Source organism: Bidens hawaiensis, unplaced genomic scaffold, assembly GCF_021521415.1.
Source record: "Bidens hawaiensis isolate Kalapana, Puna unplaced genomic scaffold, B.hawaiensis_p1.1 tig00041222_1, whole genome shotgun sequence".
NCBI lineage: Eukaryota > Viridiplantae > Streptophyta > Magnoliopsida > Asterales > Asteraceae > Bidens > Bidens hawaiensis.
Window position 1 is genome coordinate 85,415 of NW_027505708.1, and position 23,611 is coordinate 109,025.

Sequence of the window (23,611 nt, forward strand, 5' to 3'; positions counted from 1 at the left end):
ATGTCAGTTTGTGAAAAATTCAGATATGATTCCGAAAAGAATCATCCAAAATAAAGAAAGAAAGAGGAATAGACTTGTATCTTGAACCTTAAGTTCTTATACTTCATGGATCTAAGCGGTTGGCTTAGTACAATAACTGCCATGGTCTATGTAGTGTTAAAAAAATCATAAATCTAGGCAAAGTTTTTTAGTTTGTGTACGTTGATAAATTAAATTGATCATTATCCAATGTATCCTTAAAAGAAAAAACAAACCATAAAATACTTTTTAGTATTTTTATAACAAAATCATATCAAGATTGTAGCTGTACTATTTATTTAAGATTGCATATATCCATAGTTTTCCATTGCATTTTTCATGTTTATAAACTATTATCGACTTATGTCTGATTTTGAATTGATTGTTTGTATTTTTAGTTTATTTGAATTTATATCATTTGTATCATTCCGTGTATTACACGGGTTCTAAAACTAGTACAGTAATAAAAAACAATCTTAATAAGGTTGTAGTCTACTAATACTGCCAGGACCAGACCGAAACGGCGAAACCAAAAGCGAAAAGGAACAAAAAACACTACATATAAAAAAGATCAAACTTTATGTCCTAAACAGTTATGTTTTACTGTACATGCAAGTCCAAGTGACATGCATAAATAATGATAACTAAATACAAAACCTCATAAACTTATCCTGTATATTCTATCCTTAGGACAGAAGAAAACTACACAAAACAGGCATAGCAAGAGACCATGTCTCTAGCAACCTAAAGAATAGAATAATAAAATGAACACACAACAACAAAGAATAACAATTCAACTAAAACAAAAACATTTCACCTCTGAGATTGGTTCATTTCTATTTCCGCATTTCTTGACTCGATTAAATTCTCAAATTTCTCGGCCTCCGCCGCGATTTGAATGTCACTTGGTCTATAATGTTGAACCAATGTTTTTAAAACAAAGTGTGGGATCAGAGAAGCTATAATAATCACGATTAAACAAACCCAGAATAATCCATCGCCTGCGAGATGAAAGATTGCCCTGCAAACACAATAAAATGGTTATTTTTAGGTTATTGAGTTAGAGGTGTTTGAGTATGCGTTTTAGAAAAATATATTATTACCAAGCAGTAACCAAGATTCATATATATGTTCCGTTCAGGCCACTTAATTCATAAAAAAAATTCTCACTAATGGAACAATAACAAAATTTTGACTATTTGAGTGGTTTTTGTAGTCAGAAAAAACTAAAAGTAGGGTAAATTACAGTTTTCATCCTCTATGTACGGGATAACTTGTAGATTGTGTCCTTTAACTTCAATGAGTACAAAAACGTCCCTAAAGTTCATATGTTGTAACACATTACATCCTTCCCACCAACTGGTATTGAAATTTCTGTTAGTTTTTTTAAAAATGACCATTTGCACTTACAACTAAAGAACAAGATGTTCAATTATTACAATTCTTTTATTTTATTTTGTTTTCTTTGTTTTCTTTTCTTACCTTTTCTTTTAATCTTTTAATCACTTCTACTTCATAAAGCTTTTTTAATAATTATAGTTATATTTACACAATTAGTCGAACACTAAAGACACTCGGTTAATATTAGGTAAAGCATTCCTGTCTTTTCATCATTCCGTATTTTTTACTTGGCATGATCGAATAACTAACCAAAGGTATTTTTGATTTTTCAAAAACAATCTTATTTTTTTTTACTGATTTGATATAAACAAACCACATACGCAACAATTAAACAATCTTTAAGGATTAAGAGACTCCACATACCAGTATCCAGGCAAGATGGGGATAACATCAATGATGATAACACAGATAATGGTTGCAACAATTGAACCCCAAATTGATGCATGAATGATCCAGGTCCACGTGTTTACATCCATGGCTAAGTGAAGGTTAACCAGAAACACAACCGCGAGTGTCCAAAGATCACCGATGCTTGAACCATCAATATCAGTTTTCCAGTATGCTATTAAGGGAACAAAGAATGCCACAATACTTTGCCACAGAGTGTCTGCTATTGTGAGCCAAAATAACATTCCATTGTAGCTTTCTTCTTTCTGTCCAGGCCCATATAGCTGAGGATACCTTAGCAGAGATGTTCTAGAAAGATCTGTATCGAGAATTCCAACAACAATTGTGGGTACTGATGTGTAGATTACAGAGTATAATACACTGTTCCATTCGTTAATAGCTGTTGATAAAGTGAAGGCGGTATACAGTGCATACCTGGATAGAATATCAGAAATATGTAAAGATTAGAAAAGAATGACTTTATTTATATGGGTCAACAAGACCTGACCTGTTTTCAGCAGAACCTGTTACGACCCATCATTCAGCTGATCCCACTTAACAATGGCAATTTCGGCCAATTTACTTAGCAAAGGGGTTGATATTAGTTGTGTTTGATTTCAAATTGATTATAAATAAAGATTATAAAAGGATGACTTTTTATATAGCTGAATTTGGAAAAAAGTTGTTATGGGTCAACAAGACCCGACCCGTTTTGAGGAGAGCCTGTTTCAGCCCATTACAAAGGCCACTTAAAGGAGACAGTTACGATCTACTTACTTAGGAATGAGTCTAATGGGTTGTGTTTGATTTTAAACGGGTCAAAATAGGTAATTTAAAAATATTTTTAACCAAAAGGGGAATGGATAAATGGGTTGAAAGTTGCTAAAGTCTAATGTTAATACATGCCAACTCCTAAAAATTCAGACTTAAGTTATAACTGTAATAACCGATTTTTCATTTAGTAAAGAAAAATAAAAATGAGCAACCCACTTTGACACAACCTGTACTTAAAAGACCACATTTTATCTACAGTTGAAATTCATCATTAAAAAGCAAAAGCATGAAAATCAAGAAAGATAAATCTCATTTTTACCAGAATAAAACAAGGACGAAGACTGCATTCCTATAAAAATTGTAGAGAATCATGTAGCCCATTCTTTGGTAATTCCAATGTCCATGAACCAACAAAAGAGGAACCAGAAACCGAAACTGGGCCATAGCAAAATCAGAAGCCATGACAGCTTGGCGACCCTCTTGGCCACTGATGCCAATTCCAACATCAGCCTTTTGGATCATTGAAACATCATTAGCACCTGAAACACAAACCTATTTCAATGAATTCTTATAAAGTGTAACAGAACTACTTATAAACTTACCATCGCCTATTGCAAGAGTTAAGTCATTTGTTCTTTTCTTTATCAGCATGACGATTCCAGCTTTTTGCAATGGGGCCACTCGACAACATAGTACCACAGCACATTTACTGGCTAACTCGAATAACTGATACAAACAAAATACTCAGAAACTTTAGAATATACAAAATAGATACATAATTTAGAGCCATTTACTTATGAATGGTTTTATTCAGTAATGTTTTCTCTTAGACAAGTCAAATGAATAACTTTAAGAAAATTAGTTAAAACGTGAAACACATTGAAAGTCCTTCAAATTTACTTTTAAAGCATAAAATCTCCTACCTCATTTTATCAAAAAAGTTAAAATCTTAATATCTTATTGAAATGACACAACCTTTATAGCTGTATTTAATGTTAGGAACAAAGCGGCGCGCGGAAGCGAAACAGCACACACATGCACAACGATAAACACGCATAAACGAAAATATAAACGACACAAGAATTTAACGTGGTTCGGTCCCCGCGAGGGGACCTACGTCCACGGGCTGCAACTAGGTTTTCTTATTAGCTCAGAACAAAGATTACAATTACATGATGGGATATATATAATAAACAGTATTAGGGTTAAACATAATTAGGAACCAAAACTGGGCCTCCTAATAAAACCGGCCCAAAGGCCTTCATAACCCAACAATCTCCCACTTGAAGGCCTTGCGATAAATTCCAGCCTGCCATCCAAGTAAATATAACAATCTCATTTATAACTCTAGTAATCTTCAGTAATAGAAATCTACCAAGCCTCCAGTTCCAAGAACAAGCTAAAACTTCAACAAAAGAAGTTCTCCAAGCCTCCAGTTCTCTAGGAACAAACTAAGATTTCTACCAATCCACACCCTGGTTGCATCCGCCCTTCTCATCAGTTACCTGAAAGGCCTATTGAAGCTCCCGAGAACTCCAATCCGGTCATCCCAGACCCAGCCATGACAAAACTCGCCAATGACTCATCCTCAATCTTAACCGACCCTCACTTACTCACACAACCGGCTTCAAAGACTTCCAGAGGATAAACACTCTCCAAATCAGCAGACTATACCAGGAGAGATTTTCACATTCGGATTCCTGGTCCTCCGAACCCAACGTCCCTTTGGAAACAAACCTAGAACACACCTGCATGCTCCCACTGTTACCAAAACCCCGAACATGTTCAGACCTCTGAATACGCTCAAGCTGACATCCTCGTGGCTCTAGGCTTCATGTCTGCAAACTGAAACCCCTTAGCTCTACCCGATTCAGCGAGCCAAGACCTTATAACTCAAAAGTTGGTTCACTTCTTCCGACGATACAGTCATACAGAGATCGTATCTTCCAACAGTCTTAAAAAAAAAATTCACTAATGCTTTAATGAAGCGAGTAACAAGAAAAAAAGCATACCAGAATCTTGAACCCAAGAGTCTTCACCGCCTTCACTGAGTCCCAATGCATCAACCCCAGATACATTCTCAAAAGCAGAATTCCAAACCTTTCGACATCGACCCTTAAAATGTCTCACCTCTACGCAACCTACCAAGTCGACTATGCCCAGCTCCCACTGTCACTGTTATCCCAACCCATGCCACACCAACACTCCATGAGATGAACCCCACTCGTACTATCCCGGCAAATAACTTTACCCAACACGAGATTATGAACCTCTCAAATGGTGTACCACTGATCACCACCAAACAAGATATAACTTCACAATTCCAAACGAACAAGAAGTAATAATCACATTTTCGAACCAGCTAACAGGCAAACAGCTATAACAACAGTAGAACTTTCATGAAATCAAGCGGTACCAAGGGTTCTATGACCGTACACACGATCAGTTAACTCAAACCCTAACCGAAAGATCATCCAAACGAGCAATAGTTTACATGACTTGCCACTAACCTCATTTTTTTTTCACTTATGCCGTCACCAGCACACCCGCTGGTTCCATTTTCTCCAAGTTTATCCATCACCAGTACTATATCCAAGTTCACATGACAAACCAATCAACCAAAATCCATAACCGTCAACATTCCGATCATAACCACCTCGTCTTCAGTTATAACAATAACAAACGAGAACAAATCGAAAACAGTGAACAGACACAACAAGGGCACGGGCCTAAACTTGACGATTGTTCAACAGAACACTGCCAAATAAACCGATTTGCTCTTGCAATAACCGATAAATCAACTAACTGTAAATAAACTATATAAAGTTACCTCAGACTAATCTCTTGCAAACAAATCTGAACCCGAACCTAAATGGTCTTCACAAAACCGGGTTAAAATAATAATGGTTGATAATAACGCCAAAACACGAACTTAAAATAATTCCAAAACAGTGTTTAGGCTAAAGAACCGGCCCAACAAGTTGTTACATTTGGCCCAACCAGTCTTGAAATAAGAAAATCACAAAATCCAAATGCTGGCCCAAAAACCAACAATGGCCCATCAACTTAAAGTAGCCCAGTAGAAATAAGACCCACCCAGGGCTTTTTTTGAAACTTACTGGTCAAATAAAACAAAAACAAGTCAAAAGCATGTAGGTCACCTTCTTGTAACAAGAAACCGTCAACATGCAGCAGCTAAAAGAGAAGCTCCGGCCACGCTTTTCCGGCCAAACAAACCAGCACGCAAAACGCTACCCGGTGACCAAATCTGCTCTTCGCAACAACAAAGCCAACCACATGTCTCGACATCCGACAACATCCAAGGATCCTTTGTCAATCGAACCAGATTCTCGGTTTTTCGGCGACATCATCACCCTTAAAACCGATGAACATTTGAGCCTTAAAACCTTTTGACCTTCAACCGAACCAATAAAAAAACAGGCGACCTCCAAGAGTTATTCACGGTGACGGACCCACCCAACCCAAATCACCAAAAAACAGATTCGAACCAAAACCTTCTGCGAAATCGTTACCAGTACAACGAACCGTGTGTCCAACAAGCCAAAGCTCTGATACCACTTGTTAGGAACAAAGCGGCGCGCGGAAGCGAAACAGCACACACATGCACAACGATAAACACGCATAAACGAAAATATAAACGACACAAGAATTTAACGTGGTTCGGTCCCCGCGAGGGGACCTACGTCCACGGGCTGCAACTAGGTTTTCTTATTAGCTCAGAACAAAGATTACAATTACATGATGGGATATATATAATAAACAGTATTAGGGTTAGACATAATTAGGAACCAAAACTGGGCCTCCTAATAAAACCGGCCCAAAGGCCTTCATAACCCAACATTTAAGACAGTAGCTGGTTATAAATTATTACGTTTTTAGAAAAGATGTGTCTACCCTTTAATTTAAAACAATTAAATTTATGGAAATAAATATTTATCATAGTGACATACTAATTGATCATAAAATATAATAAAATTTTCGGAGAATAATGTTTCAGGTAAAATTACCCGTGTGAGAAAAAAATGCAATTTTATTGAAATAATATGATTTTGTATCATATTTTACGCACTAAGCGGTTACTAAAAAAATATTTTTCTAGATAAACAGTGTGTCGGATCAAAATTATCCTATCTGATTCGTCACAGTTTCACCTGTTAGTCGACCCACCCAATCCGTAGTCAAACTTAAACTGGAGTAAACTAGAGGTTTCAAAATTACTCACCTGCTTTTCAAGTTCAGAATCAAGAATATATACAAGACTCGTCCCATCAATGATCAAGGCAAGCAACCTTGCATTTTCTCCAGAAGTCAAAGCTTTTCGAGACAAAATCAATGCATCTTCCAAACTCCTTCTACACGATTCTGTAGAATTATTGTTTATTATAATCTGAGTCATCTTGCTGGTCAACAGCTTTGAAGAATACCCAATTGAAATTGCAGTTTCTTGCTTATCACCAGTCAAAACCCAAACTTTAATATTCGCCATTCTTAAAGATTCAATTGCTTCTGGTACACCTTGTTGCAGTTTATCTTCAATCCCAGAAGCTCCCAATATGCTAAGATTGGTCTCTAAGTTTATGGCAACTTTTCTAAGTAAACGGGCCCGGCCCATTAAAGCATTGGTTGCAGCTTCATAAGAAGCCCGCCATTGCTCAAATTCATGAGGAGTTAAATCCCTCATTCCAATTACAAGTGTCCTTAAAACCAACAGAAGAGTATGCATGTAGATGGCTTTCGGTTGCGGTTACCACTTCTGTGTTTCTTGATTTGTCTATAACATTAAACATGGTTGTGTCAGCTCCTTTAACAAACACTTTTACCGTGCTGTCGGGACATCCTAAGATAACAGACATCTGTTTTCGGTCACTGTCAAATTCATGCATTCCAAGAACATTAAACCTGTGTTGTCATGTTCAAAGTATGTCAATTAGATTAAAAGCAGATAAAATGATGACAAGATTTATGTAAGGAAACTATTATTCAACATTTTATTGGTGTTGTTTTGAACTTTTGATAAAATAGGTTGCTAAATCTTTTTGCAAACCATAATCGATTATACAGCTTCAAACTTTCTTCCAAAACTATATCCTTATTAGTTTTGTAAGTGAGTTTTTATACTTATTTTGTGATACTGAATAATCAAAGTAACATAATCAGTTGTAACAGATTCAGCTAAGATACCTTTGTCTATTTCCAAGAATATCAATAACAATGTGGCCAGATGTTCTTTCAATAAGCATAAAACCATAAGCAGCAGCAGCATAAACAAGTGCCTGTTCATCTGGAGATTCGCCTTGATAATCTATCAATTTCTCACCAGGAGTTGATGCATCCACCAAAATTGGTACAATTGTGTTGCAAGAAGCCAATACAAGAAAGAAATCATATATCTTTCTGCCAAGCTTTGTGTCATCTCCCGTTCTTAATAATCGAACCAGCTCCTTGTCCACTTGTACCTTCATTTTCGGCCTCAAAATCAATTCGTCCACTGTATATATAAATAAATACTAATCAGGTTTCACTATAAACAACTAACTGTTAACAAACTGTTTAAAAGTGAAGAAGTTAAAGAACACATACCTTTAGCAAAATATCCACCTTGTTCTCCATAAAACTCTGTTTTATCCCCATTGTAATTAACACCAGAAATGCTTGCATGCTGAAACTCCATCTTGTTTTCAGTTAAAGTGCCCGTTTTATCAGAGAAAACATACTTTATCTGCCCTAAATCCTCATTCACATTCAAGGCCCGACACTGCAACCTTGACTCAGTTGACTCATCATACATATTATCATCCCTGATCATGAAGTAAGCTTGACCAAGTCGCACGAGCTCCATTGATATATACAAAGCAATCGGTATCATAATCTGGAACACGATAACCGACATAAGAAATGTGAACAAAATCTCAAATCCCCACCCGTAATACTTGTAATTATCAACATCTTCACCCGAGTAATCTTTCCTTCTGTAAAAAGGCATGATATCAAGCTCATCTCTGTGTCGCCTTAACCAAATACCCGCAAGAAGTGAAACAATTGAGCATAATCCCACTAGAAAAAAAGATAAATAGATTATCTCTTTATTCATTTGGGCCTCAAGATGACTCCTTTTCGACTGTGCACCAGAGTTATTAAGCATAACTTTGGTTTCCATACCAGTATACACCACAACTCCAATCGCCCAGCTTGTGTTCTTGAGCACACACCCACGAAGAACAATGTTTGACGGCCCGAGCGACACCTGCTTCTGATTAACATCCATCGTCCCCAAAAACCCGTATATGTTTCGGTTGGGCTTTTCACACTTAATAGTCCCACTAATTGTTTCAATCTCTTGCATTCCCAACGTCTCCTGTTTAGCATACCGTGTTTTAAGATTCGATTCACCGTCTAAATTGATAGTCTGAATGTAAGCAACACCGGTCGGATCACTGGTCGAAAGAAGAACAATATCACAAGGAATCGTTTCATCTGCCGAGAACTTGATGATCTCGCCTACTTGTATATCTTTCCATTTCTTAAACTCAAATGTGTTGTTCACCAAAACAGACGACAACCGATTGTTTTCAATTCGATCCGACCGGTGTCGCCTCCAGTCTTCATACCCGTCTTTAACCGCAGTAACCAACAGCACGAGGGACAACGGCAAAATGGAAGCGAATCTTCCAAAGACCGCAAGCTGTGGGAGCTGATTCAGAATAGCTATTATCAAAAAATACACATATGCAACCCTGTGAAACTGCTCGAATAGGTTTCGAGGCAGGAACGTCAAAACCGAATACTTATTTGTTCTAACCGAATTACCCGAAAACTCAAACGACTCGTTCGACTTCACCGGATCGTTAATATAAACCAACCTTGAATCCTCATCTCTGATCTCTCTCCTGGACATGGACATAGACATACTGCTTGTGGACCCTCCTTTTCTGGATCCATACCGAACACTACCAGCCTTTGATCCTAATTCAATAACTTCAACTTCTTTGATTGAGCCTGCACGCCAAGTGTTCGACGAAATGCTCGAGTGGTCTTTGGGCTTGGGCGGGTGGAGATCAACACTCCTGGACTCATCTGAATCCATTTGCTAACAAATCGAAGACTACAACAAGGGTTTTAGATGGCAAAGATGGGATTCTAGAGAGAAGACGGCTATGAGATTGGAATTGAAATGTATGTGAATGATAATAATAATAATTATTATTATTAAGGTGTAGTTTGTGTTCTGGAAGCGAGGAAGAAGTCATATTTAGGCCACGAGGAAGAATAGTTTATTGAGAGGGTTTTGGGGGTTTGATTGAGGGCTCGTGGGGTCTGAAGGTGAATGGGAAGAAGACAGACACATGAGTCACAGTAGAGGTGTTCAAAAAAACCGGTTGAGGAACCGGTTTACCGGTTTAAACCGGAAACCGGTTTTTACGAAAACCGGTTTTTTAAAAACCGGTTAGACCGGTTATTGAACCGCCGGTTAGTACTTCGGTTACTCATTCGTGGACAAAAACCGGTTATTGAACCGGTTAGTAAAAAAACCGGTTAAATTTAAAAACCGGTTTATAAAAAACCGGTTAACCTAAAAACCGGTTAACCGGTTAACGGTCAAAAACCGGTTAACCTAAAAACCGGACCGGTTTTTGACCGTTATAAAACGGCCATATGACCGTTTGGGTCCTTTTTTGCCCGTTTTTTTCTTGATTTCTAGCCGTTTTTTTTTAACATTTTACCCCCACAAACAACTATATATAGTTTAGGTTGGGTAGGTTAGCTCACACTCGATTATACAACTCTACTAGCTCTAAACGTTTATTTCATACGCGATTATTTTGTTATCTCACACTCAATTATACCACATTACCACTCCATACGCTCTTATTTCGTAGTCGTTTATTTCATACTCGTACTCGTTTATTTCATACTCGATTATACGCTCTTATTATCATGGCCTCCCAAAGTGCTGCTTCATCCGTCAACATGGGTGCCTCGAACACAGACATAACGGTCGTTCGGATCATCCCCACGAAACGAAACCAAGATGTGTGGCAACATTTCGACCTATGCGAACTGTCTAACGGTCGCCAAAAAGCTCGATGCAAGCACTGTTTGAAGTTCTATGCCAAAGATGCAAACTCCACTTTAAAAGCGCATATACAACAGCGCTTTTGCAAGGCCTTGAAGGACGAAGCGGGAAGTAGTTCGCAGCCGGAAATGACGAATCAAGGAGGGGTGTTTACGTACGACGTTGAAGCGGTACGTCAACAGTTTTCAAACTTTGTGATTCAACAAACACTTCCTTTCAACCACTTCGACAACCCTCAATTCACGGAGATGATGCAAAACTATGTTCAACCACGCTACCAACACGTAAGTCGTTCGACCCTTAGAAGAGATTGTCTTAAAGCATGGAAAAACGCTAAATCCGAACTAATTTCATACTTTTCAAACTTACAAACTGGTGTAAACTTAACAACGGATGTTTGGTCGGTACCTCATGGTTCGCCCGACTCATACATTTGTGTGACGGCTCATTGGGTTGACCCCGAGTCGTGGCAAATGATGAAACGAACCGTTGCGTTTCAATTGTTTGATTACCCGCACACGGGTAGAAATATTTTTCAAATCTTGGATAAAGTCATTCGACAATACAAAATTGAAGATAAAATCTTTTCAATTTCGTTTGATAACGCGTCCAACAATACGGCCGCGGTTGACCATTTAAAATTAAAGTATAAACCTATTTGTGATGGAGCGTTTTTTCATAGACGATGCATTGCACATATTATCAACTTGGCCGTGCAAGATGGGTTAAACATGATCGAAACGCAAAGAAACAGTTTTAAAAGAATGTTACGAGATGTTTTTAGCAACATTAAAACATTTTCAAGATACAAAAAATTTTGTGTAGAAGCTAATTGTCAATGGTTGGGGCCAAATTGGGATTGTCCAACAAGATGGAACTCGACTTGTAATATGTTTGAGAAAGCCATCCAACAAAAAGAATCATTAATTGCGTTTCATCAAATTTTGTCAAGTAGGGGTAAATGTGCACCATATGATCCTAGAAACTGGTTATTGATTGAGATCGTTACGGAGGTCCTTCAAATTTTTAAATCTTGCACAACTAGTTTATCCGGGGTTTACTATCCAACAAGCCCCATTGCTTTACCAAAAATTGTTGTCATGTGCACAAAGTTGAGTGAACTTGATTGTAGGGGTGCACCTTATTTTGATATGGGTGTAAAAATGAAAGAAAAATTTAGAAAATATTTTCAACAACTACCCGCTGTTTTGACATGTGCTGCTGCTTTAAACCCTTGCATCAATGTTGGTGGTGTTGAAGCTTTAATAGAAAAAATTTGTGATGAGCTTGGGTTAAACGACGATCAAAACCCCTATTATAGCCAAACTTTAAAGAATGCTTTCAACACCACCTTGTCAAACATGTATGATGTCTACCTTACAAAATACGGGTCGTCTTCCTAAATTCATGACTCGTTAAGAGCTGTTGCCCAATCCCAATCCCAAACCGACCTTGAAATGGGGATGTACTACATGATTTGGGAAGACGCCGGTAAACGTCAAAGGGTAAACACCCCAAGCAATGAACTTGGAAGGTATGGTGGTACCAACTTTGTGAAACACATGACTCCGGATGAATTTAGAAGTCTTGATTTGCCGGCTTGGTGGAGAGGTAAGGAGGATGAGTTTCCGATCCTCACCGCCATGGCCAAAGATTTACTAACGGTCCAAGCTTCCACGGTAGCTTCGGAGTCTGCTTTTTCTGTTTCTGGCAGGGTTATATCGATTAGGAGGACTCGACTCACTGCACCAGCTATAGAGATGTCGATTTGCTACAAGGATTACTTGGACTCTTTAGATAGGGCACAACATCAACGCTCACTCGAGGGGGAAATGGAGTATGAAGCGGGCTTGTATGAAGACGAGGTCAATGAAGGACACACTCAACCAATGACCGATGAAGAAGCCGCGTACGACAATTACCTAAGAAATAGTTCGGGATCGGGTAGCGAAGAAAATTAGTTAAAGAAACAGCAAACATGGAGGCAAATCATGAGTAAGAAACAGCAAGTTGTTCATGTAATCGTGTCTAAGCATTCTTTTTCCTAATATGTGCTCTTATTTACTTGTTGATTTGGATTTTTCTAATTTAGTTAAAGAAACAGCAAACATGGAGGCAAATCATGAACAAACTGCGATTGGGAACAACAGGAGCATCTGCTAGCTCACGATTTAATGTTTGTATTTTTGAGTTAAATCATGAACAACAGTTCTTGGCAGAGATTTCTTCAGTGTTAATGATTTAATGTTTGTATTTTTGAGTTACGAATATGCGATAACGATTTAATGTTTGTATTTTTAATGTAAAAACTATAAATGAAAGTTATGTGTTTTTAATCTTTGGTTTGTTGAAAACACATTCACCAACACACACTCATACTCATCTTCCAAGCAAAGAACCCTAACAACGAAAGCAAAGAATGGCTTCGGTCAGTCCGTTTTGCCTTGTAGTTACCGGTTTGCCTTGTAGTTACCGGTTTGTTTATACTGTGAAAAAATAATGGTCTTCATTAAGTACAAAATATAAAAAACAAATATTCGTATTTTAAACCGCGAAATTAAAAAAAAAAAAAAACCGGTTAACCATAAAACCGGTTATTAAAAAACCGGTTAATAAAAAAACCGGTTTATTAACCGGTTCTAACCGGTTTCTAAACCGGTCCTAACCGGTTAGACCGGTTAGGGTTTTGACAGAAAAAAAACCGGTTATTAACCGGTCCGGTTATTAACCGAACCGGTTTTTTTCCGGGCCAAAAAAACCGGTCCAGTTAATAACCGAACCGGTTTTTTTTATGCACCTCTAAGTCACAGGTCTGAAGCCAAACTTGACTTTCAACTGCCGGAGGAATCTTCTCATATGTTAGACCGTCTTCCTACGCTTCCTTGCCTTCGGGAATTAGCATCTCTAGTCTAGACCAATGTTTACGTTTTATAAAAAGGAAAAATAATCATTTATGAAAACAAATTTCTAGTTTTATTCACCATTTTTCAGAAATAAGAATTATAAAATAGTCGTAACGAGTAGTTTGTAGAAAGCAATTGGAACTTGTCACGTGTCCTTAAACTAACCGTAACAAGCGCATTCACTAATCATTTACTCGTCAAGACTAAATAAGTTTCATGCATCGTAATCAACGCCCACGAGTAATTCATAAGTCATTCAGTCGCAACAAGTAGATTATAAGATTAAACTAGTCGCGACGAGTTAACTACTAATAAACTACTCGTGTAGGGAATGTAAACCGGGTAAGCTAGTCATCGCGACTGAATGACTTATGAATTACTCGTGGGCGTTGATTACGAGACATGAAACTTATTTAGTAAATGATTAGTGAATGTGCTCCTTATGGTTAGTTAAAGGACACACGGCAAGTTTTAATTGGTTTTACAAACTACTCGTCACGACTAATTTATAATACATATTTCTAGAATTTTTTGCAAATGATACCTAAAACTAGAAATTTGTTTTGATAAATGCTTATTTTGGACAATTTTCAAGTTTTAAGTATCATTTGTTAAGAATTCTAAAAATAAGTATTTTAAACTAGTCGTGACGACTAGATTCTTGATGTCAATGAGTAGTTTACAAAACTAGTCGCCACGACTATTTTAGGCTAAGAAAAAATTCAGGGACGAGTATTTTGACGCCCTAAACTTGTCGGGACGACTAGTTTTGGTAAAAAATAGTTTGGATGAGTTTTTATGAATTTTTTTGTACTTTTCTTAATACTATATTATTATATTTAATTTTACTCATAATTAGTTTTTCTTTTATAACTTTTAAAATATAGTCCAAATACACAATTGAGACGTGATTTTTTATCTACATGCCGCCATAAGATTTATTCAAAACCGAGCAGGTAAAAAAAAACCTCGATATAAATTTGATCAGCTCAATTTTGAATAAATCTTACGTCTGCGCGTAGATAAAGAAAAGCACGTCTCAATGGTATATTTGGATTTTTGTAAAACTTTATATTTTAAAATTTATAAAGGAAAGACTAATTATGAGTAAATTAAATATAATAATATAATATTAAGAAAAATACAAAAAAATTCTTAAAAACTCGTCCAGACTATTTTTTACCTAAACTAGTCGTCCCGACAAGTTTAGGGCGTCAAAATACTAGTCCCTAAATTTTTCTTAGCCTAAAATAGTCGTCGCGAATAGTTTTGTAAACTACTCATTGACACCAAAAATCTAGTCGTCACAACTAGATTAAAATACATATTTTTAAAATTCTTTACAAATGATAACTAAAATTTAAAACTTGTTTTTAAAAATACATATTTTGGAAATTTTCCCAAAATAAAAAGCAGTTTCATTCTACCGTCTTCGAAAACATTATAAATATTAACCTCGTCAAAATTATATATGTCGCATGCTGATTAAAATAAAATATGTCGCAAACGAAATTGTATAATATCATAATATTTTAAAGTTTGTAAGAGGATCCGGGCAAAAAACTTACAAAATAAAAAAACTTTGTAGCATGGAAGGCTTGTATGATTCTGCTTCTATGATTTGTATATTATTATAGAAACTCGGTTTTGAATGTAATTTATATCGAATCGTAGATGAATATAACTACGTCACAACCTTATATTCGAAATTTTGTATAATATCATACTTTAAAGGTAAAATATACCCGAAACTAGTTATAAATATTAAAATATAAAATAAACTAAAACACTAAAAGACTATAAGAAAAAAAAACGAATGACGTCGTGAAAAGGTTGGTTGGGATCGTTCTACGTAGAGCATCTGCAAGGGTGGTTGGGTGAGGGAGTGCGCTTCATAGTTTAGACCAACCAAGCTAGCACCATATTTTACTTAGTTTATGTTTGTTGCCACAATGAGATAGCTAACAATATGAGTATGGTGGTCCAAGAGTATATCCCTAACAGAGCTTCTCTACCTGCTAAGAATCAAAGAAAACACGACCGGTTAGTCTCACCGTAGGAGGGGGTCTCCTACGATTAACCTTCGGCGTGAGAATCAGTGATATGATACGATGATAAGATTGTAGGAGTATAAAGAGAAAGAGTTTAGAGAAAATAGAGTGAATGAGAATGGATCTACCTTTGGCTGAAACGTTCCTTTTATAGGTAGTTGGAAGCTTTTCTGGGGGAAGCTTAAGCTTCTTAAAGGGAATAAGTCAGCTTTTCTTTCAACTTACACAGATTGGGTGCATGCCATTTTCGCGCAACCTTCGTCCAGCTTCTGTTTGTCTTGTAGTTGCTTTTACTTTATGGCAGGCGTCAGCCTTTTGGCAGCCATGACTTTTTCTGCCATTTCACTATAGCAAGAGCTTCTTGGTTAACTTAGGAATCCTATGGGGGAAGCTTCTAGCTTCCCTGTCCGGCAGCTTGTGCGAGTTGCTTCTTTATTCCAAAGCTTCCTTATTTTGTAAGCTTCACTTTGTGTGTGGGTTGGGCTACCCACGTCACCAATGCTAAACACATATATTCTGTATCAATATAATGGATGAACGCTACTGATGTGAAAATGTTAATTTGAGGTCGTGTTTAGTATGCATAAATGGGAGGCGGAATGTATTGGACCATTGCGAAGGCTTAAGGAATGAAAAAAAATGTTTAGTTGGTTCATGGAATGAAATTATCAATTACCTAGTCCATTTCATTCTCTCTAATACACCCAAAATTCATTTCATCCGCCCCTTATTTTTTTTTCTCATTCCATGCCATCTTTCACCCTACATAGAGGTGCACAAATCGGGTTTTCAAATACCCAGTTCTGGGTATGGACCGGGTTTGGGTATGAAGTATGAACGAGTATCGGCAATATCCGGGTCGGGTTCGTGTCCGGGTATTGTCTCTAAAAACCATACCCTATGTATCGGGTCCGGGTTGGGTATAGAACCAGGTATTTAAATACCCTATCTTCGGGTACTAAAAGCCACTATTTTTCGGGTTTTTTTTCGGACTCTTTTCAGGGTATTTTTTGAGTATATATTGATATTTTAAGGGGTTGAACATTTTAGGGATATTTTTCGAGTATTTTCAGGTATTTTTTAGGTGATTTCGGGTATAAATCGGGTATTTGAAAAACCGGGTTTTGGGTATTGAAAAAGCCCGGTTCCAAGTATGGATCCGGTTCCGATTTTCGGGTAGTACCGGGTACAAATCGGGTCTGATATAAAATGCATACCCTATCCGTACCCTACGGGTAGGGTGGGGTACTGGTTCAGTTATTAAAAACCTAGGTACAAAAAAACCCAGTTTCGTGTCTGGCTCTGGGTTCGGGTTTTTTGTGCACCTCTAACCCTACATCACCTCCACCATCTTCCCACCACCACCACCACTGCTGTAACCCACCCACCACCTTCACCACCCACCACCTTCACCACCTACCACCGACCACCACCCACCAACACCGCCAACCGTTGCCACCCACCGTCGTCACCACCTTTGACCATTCTCGCCACCATACACACCACCACCCTCCACTGCCACTACACACACCACCACCCTCCACTGCCATCCACTATAGTTACCACCGCGAGTCATCACCAATTTTATTATATTCCTTCTTCTTTTCATGTCTACCAAATAGGGATGAGCAAAAATCGGTATGGCCCCGATTGGTACCGGTACCGATTTGGTACCATCGGTACCGAATGGGTACCAAGGTTTTGAGTTTTCGAGACCGGTACGGTACCGGTATTTCCCGAATTTTACCTTAAATACCGGTACCGTCCAGTTACCGTACCGAGCATTTCAGTACCGGTACCGGTACCAACAATTTGCGATTTTCGGGATCGGGATTTTCGGTACTTACTACCAAATAACTATGGTTGTGCAATGGTTCAGAACATCAAGAACTGAACCGGAATCGAAAATGACTGAAAAATAGAACCGGAACTAGAACCTATTATAGTAAATCGGTTATGTTCCAGAACCGCTAAAGTCGGTTCTTGATGGTCGGTCAGTTTGTATATACTTTAGTTCGTTAATTAGTAGTTTTAATTTTTTATTGCATGAATTTCGATATTTCATATGTGTGTTGCATTTTAGGTTATAGGTAATTAAAGCAGCTATTTTGGACCTGTACGAGCATGGATTGAAGACTCGGGATGACCAGCACACATTACGAGACATGAAATTGGATTTGCTGGTGAGAAGACCCATTGCGTAACACCGTCGCGTACCACGATGGAATAAAAATAAAAATAATGTTGTGGTCCATCGTGATACGCAATGGACCTGGGAAGACCCCATCATGTATCGCGATGGGTGCTAAAGACGGGAAAGTTAGGGTTTTTGATTAAAAACAGTTTTGAGGACCCGAAGAGAGATTATCACGTTCTAGAGCAGTTTTGAAGAGGCAAGAGACCATTTCTCTCATTCCAAGACATATAGAGATCATCTACATAGCCTACACTTGCTTAATCGAAGATCTTTTGATGTCGATGCTCAGCTAACCGTCTCGAATCATACCCGGGGATGTAAAGTTTGTAACTTTTCAGTTTTCTCATGTGGGAGACCCTGACTCAGATAGTACTGAAGAAAGCAGGCATCCAAGTCGTCACGGACGACTCAGGTAACAAGGTAGCCACCCGGCCGGTAACTGAGTGGCGAATTTGTATTAATTTTTAAAAATTGATGCGGCTACATCGAAAGATCATTTCCTACTTTCGTTTATCGATCAGATTGTAGAGAAGCTATCAGTTCAGAAATTTTATTGTTTTTTAGACGGTTATTCAGGTTATAACCAGATAGCTATTCATCCTGAAGATCAGGAAAAGACCACGTTTACTTGCCCGTATCGCACATTCAAATTTTTCGGGCTATGTAATGCCCCCGCCACCTATCAAAAGTGTATGATGAGTATCTTTTCAGATATGGTGGGGGAGTCTTTGGAAATCTTCATGGATGATTTCTCTATTTTCGGCACATCTTTTGAGTCATGTTTAAACCAACTTGAAAGAGTTTTAAAAAGATGTGTTGAAACGAATTTGGTTCTTATTTAGGAGAAGAGCCATTTCATGGTTCAAGAGGGGATTGTGTTGGGCCATGTGGTGTCGAGCCGTGGGATAGTGGTACACCGAGCTAAAGTCCAAGTTATAACGATCCTACCTCATCCCACGAATGTCAAGGACATTAGATCATTTTTGGGGCATGTTGGGTTTATAGACGATTCATTAATGGTTTTAGTGATATCACCAAACCCTTATGTAATTTATTGTTAAAGGATGCCGCGTTTGACTTTAATGATGAATGTGCTATAGCCTTTGACATTTTAAAACAAAAGTTAGTTGAAGCCCCAATCTTGCATTCACCGAATTGGAAATTTACCTTTTGAAATAACGTGTAATACAAGTGATTATGCAATTGGGGTTGTGTTCAGTCAACGTGTTGAAAAGAAACCCGTTGCCATATACTACGAAAGTAAAACCCTCTCGGATGCCCAATTAAATTATACCACAACCTAGAAGGAATTATTAGCAGTAGTATATGCTCTAGATGAATTCCGGTCATATATATGGGGTAGTAAGGTTACTATTTATTCTAACCATTCTGCTGTCAGGTACCTCATAGACAATAAGGATGTGTCCTTTACTACTTCAAGCTTCCAACAATTACCTGCTACGTCGTGCCTCTATAAGAGTTTAAATGGACAACACTTTTTAACACTATCGGTATGCCTGACCATGGCCTTCAGTTTCGGTTACCCTCCATGGTTGCATGCAAGTTCCATATCATTTTTCCTTGACCGTTGGACCACAATAACAAACCCATGCTCCGGTCCTCTCTTCTTGGCCCAATCCTCCAACTCATTGCGGGACTAAAAAATCTAAAACAGTTTTAAGCTCATTTTTAAAACATGTTAAAAAAGGTAATAATAACTTAAACAAAACATATGGTGTCTTACAATATCTGTTTTATACGAAACCGTCAGCTTACGTATGTAATTATCATTATAATTATCTTCATCATGTGAGTTTCCCATAGCATCATAATTATCAACATCATGTTCGTTCCCTCATAATACGTTGGCACTTCTACTGGTACATGGTACGAAGACTGGGTTCCTTAAAACGGTGCCTCTATTACTGTGTAAGACCTCGTATCCCGGGAATCCTACAGTTGGTATTCATACAATATACTTACAAAATACTTAAACTCAAAAACAGTTCATTTCATTAAAACAACCAATTTAGAGTATAATTCAGCGGAAAACCATAATTAATAAAATAAGTTCCCAAAACCCGGGAATAATGCCCAAAACCAATTTAAATATGTTTGATAAAACTTTTTAAAAAGAAATGTTTAATATCTAAATCTTCCATCCAAGTATGCCCTTCTCGTCCAAGTAGCTTCATGCACGTCCAAGCGGTAAGGCATCCTTCTCCTAACCTGAAAACTCACACTAACATGCACATAAAGTCAGCTTGAGCTGAGTGAGTTCAAGTTTTAATAAATAACATCGATAATAATAATTATAATAGTCATTCCAAAGGTTTTAAACTATAAAAGGGATACATCAATTAGGCCATCATCTTCAATAAATAATCATTCTTATATATATATACACACACACATACATATAAATATCTTTATAAGTGCATCCCTATATATATATATATATATATATATATATATATATATAACATCCAAGTAATAACATCAGGGTCGAGCAAACGTACAACCCAAACAACATCCCAAGGCCTACCATATACCAACAAGCCTATATAAAATAGTTTAAACGTTTCATCAAGCAAAATCGCTTAGGTGTGCATGCTAGCCCAAAACTTGAAAAGAGTAAAAAGGGGCATCATCAACTCACCTGACACAAGACGCGTGTTCACCACGAGCTAGAGAATCCCTATGTAATCCCAAAACTCAAAAACACTTGTCGGTTTACATTCAAACATTACTAACGACATCGGGATGACTCGTTTATCATACGAGACGTTCTAACATGGCTCGAGTTACCTAAAGTCTCGACCTCATCAAACCCAATCACAACAGCCCCTGAGGCCTTACATTCACCCAAACGACCCTTAGATACTCTCGGGAATAAAGAATTCCCAATTTACCCCCAGAAGCACTAGGTGACACTAACACGCGTGTTTAAGAGTCGTTTAGGCCGTTAACATCCAACTCAGCCCCGTGTGGATCCAATATGACAAAATCACAGCCAAAAAGTCCACACAACACTACACGGGTCAAATGGGTCGATAACTCGCAAGTACAATGCACCAACTATTCAATAAACGCAATTGCACGTTGTACCGACCCGTTTGAGCAACCGACAACCAATTCAGCCCCATAACTTATAAAAATGACTTTTCAACATCCCGTACATCAAACCAAGTTCCCCGAGCTAAATTGATCGTTAATCACTTCGATCCTCGCGTTAAACGCATCAAACTACAATTCTAGTCAACCGAACACTAGAAATCAAACGACAACTAGTTGACCAATCTAACGAATACCAATGAACATGATATTTAAGTATGTTATACTAGACATACATAGGAGGATTTTGGTGCAAAAACCTCACCCAAAAAAGTCCCGGAAATGCTCAATTGGACAGCCACCCGGTTAGCCTAAAACAAGCCATTAATCGATCAATACGCGTGCTATAACGACCAATTAAGGTGTAAAAGACTTGGGGAATCGTAGTACTAACCTTTAATTGATGTTTTACACTCACGAATTGGCTGGAAAAAGGAAAAATCGCAGGGGGGCTGTGTTTGCGCCGATCGAACCAGCAAGAGAGGGGGGAAGTTAGGGTTTTAAGTATTATGTTATAACATAAAAATATTTCATTCTAGCCCCTCTAAATTGAATAATAAGACAACTTGGAAGAAAGTTAAACGATTAAATGTACTGGGATGACGTAAAGGCTTCCGAGAAACGTCGGTTAATTCCCGAGAATTATACATACTTTACAAGCTTTAAATCTTTGAACCGAGATTAACGGGTGTTACATACTGGTAAGTGGTACGAAGAAGAAGAAGATTGACTTCCATAATCCGATCCGACAACAGGTAATTGGTACGACGGCTGACTATCGTAAGCGAAATACTCCTGACAAACGTAATGGTAGCATATATTAGTTAAAAATCAAACTAACGACTTTATATTAAATAAATATACAATGAAACCTGCAGGTTCAACATTGGTAACCCCGGCGTGCTAGGCTGACTGTAAGACTGTTCAGGCTGGATATCATAACCGAAATACTCCTGAAAAACATAATGTAACATGTCTTAGTTAAAAAAAAGCAATTAACGACTTAATACTAAATAAAATATACAACGAAACTTGGTTCAAATTTGGTAACCACGACGTGCTAGGCTGATCGTTAAACGCGTAACCCGGCTCCTCATCGTTCAAGTCTGGAAATAAATGCTTGAACCATGACATTTTTTGTTGCTTCTCGCTTCTCGGGTGTATGTGATTCTCGGGTGTATGTGATATGTGTGTGTGTGTTGTGATATACAAAGATAAAGAGGGGAAGGGAGAGACGGTACAATAAGTCAAATGGGCATAATACGACGCGTATGGCACTATACGCGGAGTATAAGGTACGACTTGACAACCTAGGACTGTCACACTTAGTCCTGTGTTTGATTGTATCCTATATGCCGCATATAGTGCTATACGCAGCGTATAATGGGGTGTCTGGATGTCTCCAATAGGACCCATTTTTTAATATTTATTGAAAGTGGTTGTGACTAAAGGAGAGAGAGAAAAAAAATATATTTATAGAGGTAGGGTAGGAAAAGCTACTCACGGGTCCTCAATCCAATCTGTGGACCCTCACTTAACCCGCGGATCGTCAATAAACATCCGCAAGAGGAACACATGGACAAATACTTGTAGTCAGAACAGGACCAGCTAAATGATCCATAGTTCCGAAAACAGTGCTTTGCGGGCACCCATCGTAGTCCACAGATTATCAATGAGCATCCGCGGGAAGAACCCACAAGCCACACAAGGGATTCATTACGCACGTGATCCCCACGTGATATGGAAGAGCAGTTGTAACAAACTACTTCTAGAAGATTTCCCAAATATTCCCTGATAGTGACATCGACCAATGGAAAGGTGACACCTAGGCATGTATAGCCACACCACGTCTTACACGTAACGGCCACGGCCAGGCTTTCACAACCAGTAAAAGATCGACACGTGTCCTTTCAAGTAGAAAGGGAATATTACGATAATGATAACTCCACCGATCACCTTCCCCCACCTCCGGCTATAAATACCAACTACACCACTTACAGGTATTCATTCACTCACACTCTCAAGCCTTACGCAATATACTTGTACTCTCTTTGATTATTCCAATCAGGACTGTACTTATTCTCACGCTGGAGGGTGGTTACGGGAAGGCCCCCATCTTGTCCTTCCCGTAACGAGACTCACGGTGATCTGTTTTGCAGGCAAGCTGCTTGGATCTGGTTCTATCATTATTCAGTAGACTCACATTTGGGGTAAACAAGAGTTCGGACTATCTAGTTCGGACTCGTGTTTCTTCATTGGCACCACCCGGTTTTAACTAGAAAAACGGTTGTTGGAACTATTTGTTGGAAGTTTGCGTGATCTGAAAATGAGTTAGAGCCAACAACCGCCTACAAGTGCTCCGGTAAAAGTCCGGCGTCCAGATGTTTGGGACAAGTCCGCTCTCGAAGGACAAACGCCGGTAGCACCTCGACGGAACAATCCACCTCCGGTCATGGAAGGCAGGACCGGAGAGTTCCCAAGGTTTGAAGAAATAACACCTCGCAAGAACATACGAACTTCGGCCTTGGAAGACAGGGTCGGAGAGTTCCCGAGATATCCTGACGTTGAGCCTCGCCGTACTACTCATACTCTGGTTTGGGAAGACAGAACTGGATATTTTCCTAGATTCGACGGTGACGAAACAAGAGTTTGTCACCAATCCCGATCTGGA

The 23,611-nt window shown here is 38.3% G+C and overlaps 1 pseudogene across 1 annotated transcript; it reads right to left on the reverse strand.

Moving 5' to 3' along the window:
• Positions 1-698: 698 nt before the first annotated feature.
• LOC143614881 (phospholipid-transporting ATPase 1-like) lies at positions 699-9,685 on the reverse strand (annotated as a pseudogene). Its single transcript, XR_013150367.1, has 7 exons — positions 8,182-9,685; positions 7,783-8,089; positions 6,824-7,500; positions 3,183-3,306; positions 2,900-3,119; positions 1,783-2,241; positions 699-1,039 (listed from the first exon to the last, which is right to left on the reverse strand). The product of XR_013150367.1 is annotated as a phospholipid-transporting ATPase 1-like (transcript).
• Between the last annotated feature and the right edge of the window lie 13,926 nt (positions 9,686-23,611).